We start from the raw sequence: 3488 nt of genomic DNA, 5'->3' as shown, positions 1-3488 counted from the left end.
CAAAATCAAACCATTGCTCTTTAGTCTTGGGTAGTGCCATAGCCTCTGTACTATGGTTTTCAACTGTCTTGGGTAGTGCCATAGCCTCTGTACTATGGTTTTCAACTGTCTTGGGTTAGAGTTCTCATACTTGAAGGTAAATTCGGGCACACTACTCTATCTAATTTTTATTCCTTTTTTTTTGTTAAAAGTTTTTATAGCTTATATAGGAAAGGTTTATTTCAATATTACAGTTCTTAAGATATTTTGTTTTTCCTAGTTTCTTTTCCTCACTGGGGTATTTTCCCTGTGAAGCATGCTGCTTTTCCAACTAGGGCTGTAGCTTAGCAAGTAATAATAATAATAATAATAATAATAATAATAATAATAATAATAATAATAATTATAATAACAGCAGCAACTATGGGTATATGTAATTGTAGCGAAACTAATGCTTTGCGTTTTCATTATTTGAACTAAAACTTATTTATATCAATTGACCTCTCAAGTATCAAGGTTAAAAACAATGGCATAAAAGTGATAACTTTTTTTTATTATTTTCTCGAATAAACTATCTATGAATATTCTTCATGAATATAATCTCTATAATTAGTCATCATACTTATTTCATTATGGCGTAAAACAGCGAGGACAAATACTTTCTTGATATCATTATGTTAGCAATCCCTATAATTCACAGTACTTTGCTAAAGTAGAGCGTAGTGACGTAGGCAGTATATCCGGCTGGTTGATAAAAATTATAGGAGCCATGCAGGGACCATACACGTACGCGACTGGCGCGCGGATTTCATAGCGACTGGCGCAAACCGGTCAGTCTTTAACGTGTATGGGGCCTATTGATGCCAGTCCTGTCGAGCCAGGCCTGTCGCGTCGTCCTTTCAGCATGTTGAACTGATTGGCGCGTCGCGCTGTGGGTTTTGGGAAGGACTGAGGCAAAGTTTCAACATGTACAATACCTGCAGAGTACTCAGACTCGATCGCCCTATTTTTTTCCTCGTAGGAGTCGGGTCAGTACTGCTGTCGTGAAAGGATGTCGCAGTCAGTCAAGTATTTATCTCACGATTTCATTCGTGAGTTTTTGGAGCTGTACAGAGCACTTCCTTGCTTGTGGAAAATACGAAGTCCGGATTATTCCAATAGAGTAAAAAGAGGAGCAGCTTATGAGCAATTACTGGAATTATGTTAAAAAAAAAAATAGATACAGATGCAAGCATAGATTTTGTGAAAGCCAAAATTGCCACATTCAGGGGATCATTTCGGAAAGAGTTGAAAAAAAATTCGGGAATCGAAGAAATCGGGTGCAGGAGAAGAGGTATATGTGCCCAAGTTGTGGTATTTTGATTTATTGCTATTGACAGCAGACCAAGAAACTCCTCGGGAATCAACCTCGAACTTGCAAGATCAACAAAATCAGGATTCTCAAGAAAAACCCGCAGACCCAAAAGTGAGTAGACATTTATTTAGTTTCAATACACACACTATATTTATTTATTAAACACACTGTATACTCTACATGCATTGTATTGGTACATAACATTATTTTATCAGTCTATCTTGCCATGGTACTTTGCCATTACCATTGAAATATGCAACATATGACAGCCTAGCATTTTTGGCTGCATCACTGGCATTTCGTTGACCTAATGCCTGAAGATTTGTGAAGTGGGCATCATTTGAGTCCTTTCTCCAGTCTGCATCCGTACAATGCCACTTTCAATGTTTTCAAAGTCAGTCATATTTAGAGGAGTGTAGGAATTCCTGCAATTTCTCCGTAAGAAATTATGAAGTACACAGCTTGCCAAAACCACACGGTCATTTTTTTCTGGTTTCAAGGCGATGGATGTGTGGAAAACTCGAAATACATTGGATAGTACACCAAACGCATTTTCGACTACTCGTCTGGCGCGAGAGAGTCTGTAATTGTAAATTTTCTTTTCATAAGTTAATTCTCTCTGGGGGAAAGGTTTTAGCAAGTGCTCGTGAAGCGCAAAAACTTCGTCCCCTATAAACACGAAGCTCAAACCATATTTGGTTTCATTATTTTGGGGCAAATTTAAAGTACCTTCTATTAACTTTTTGTGAAAAACGGTGTCTTCAATTATTCCTCCATCTGAAATGCGACCATTCTTGCCCACATCAACCATCAAAAACTCTAAATTAGCATTCACTATTGACATGAGAACGACGCTGAAGTAACCTTTATAATTGAAGTAATATGATCCACTGTTAGAAGGGGGTACAATAGATACATGTTTGCCATCAATTGCTCCACCACAATTGGGAAAATTCCATAAGAAATAGAAGTCATCGGCAATTTTTTTCTACTCTCCACTGGTTGTAGGGAACTGCAAAGAAAAAAAAAAAAAAGTGGCAAATTTGAAAACACATGCATATGTTAATCAATATCACACACACACGCACACATATCAATTGTGACTAATTATATTGTGTTTACATTTCACAATTTATTTCAGGGTGATGAAGAAATATCTTCAGATACTGCAGGGGAAGCTACACCGGAACCATCTAGGCCTAGTTCCGCCTGCTTAGAGATATCTGGAACAGCTGAGAATTCAGGGGCAGATGCGTCTTCTTTCAAGACACATGTTCATGTATCTCGTAATAAGAAAAAACGCCATCTTGAATTTCCAAAGCAAAGACTCCTTGAAAAAGCAGAGAAGTATCTTGATGCAGAAGATGATGATGATGAATTAGATTTTTTCGGTAAATTTGTGGCAACAAGGTTGAGGCAGCTTAATGACCAACAACGTGTTTTGGCAGAGAAGCAAATCATGGAAATATTGTATAACTGTTCACAGAATATGGTTTCCTCTCAATTTTCCCTTGCAAATAAAAATCAGATGAACACTAGGCAGACTTTACATTCTACAAATTTACCAGCTAGTGGGCAAGAGGAAGATTTTTCTTCATATATCTCATTATAATGTAAATAAATAAGTTTATAAGAATTCTTTGACATTGCAAAACATAATTACAACAGTTCATAATTATCTGAAATCTTTGACGTCGTACTGATGTTATCCAGTAATGTCTAAAACATCTCATTATGATTTACATTAAAGAATTTACATAACTATAATATGAATGAATTCTCTGACGTATTAATGTTACCATTCAGTGATGTTCAAAATAAAATACTACCATTCAGTAATGTTCAAAATAAAATACTACAAGTTCATTATATTTTGCTTACCTTTAAATATTCATTCCTCAAAGCATCATATATTGCTTGACATGTCTCGGATATGATGTGTCCCAACGCTTGTGCCGATATGCCTGTCGAAAACTTGAGATCTTCCAATGATCGGCCTGTTGCTAGGAACCTCAATGTGGCAATTAACCTTTCTTCGGCAGGAATAGACTTCCTCATTACCGTATCCTTCTTTGTAATTTTTGGAGACACAAGGGATAAAAGATCTCGGAAGGCATTATCAGTCATTCTCAAATAATTTCTATAATCCTCCGGA

General features: G+C 36.5%; 1 pseudogene; it reads left to right on the top strand.

Moving 5' to 3' along the window:
- The first annotated feature begins 1030 nt into the window (after positions 1 to 1030).
- On the top strand, positions 1031 to 2945 carry LOC137639163 (uncharacterized; annotated as a pseudogene).
- The last annotated feature ends 543 nt before the right edge of the window (positions 2946 to 3488 follow it).

This window comes from Palaemon carinicauda, chromosome 4, assembly GCF_036898095.1.
Source record: "Palaemon carinicauda isolate YSFRI2023 chromosome 4, ASM3689809v2, whole genome shotgun sequence".
Taxonomy (NCBI): domain Eukaryota; kingdom Metazoa; phylum Arthropoda; class Malacostraca; order Decapoda; family Palaemonidae; genus Palaemon; species Palaemon carinicauda.
Note: the sequence above shows the minus strand (reverse complement) of the source record. Positions and strands in the feature narration are given on the sequence as shown.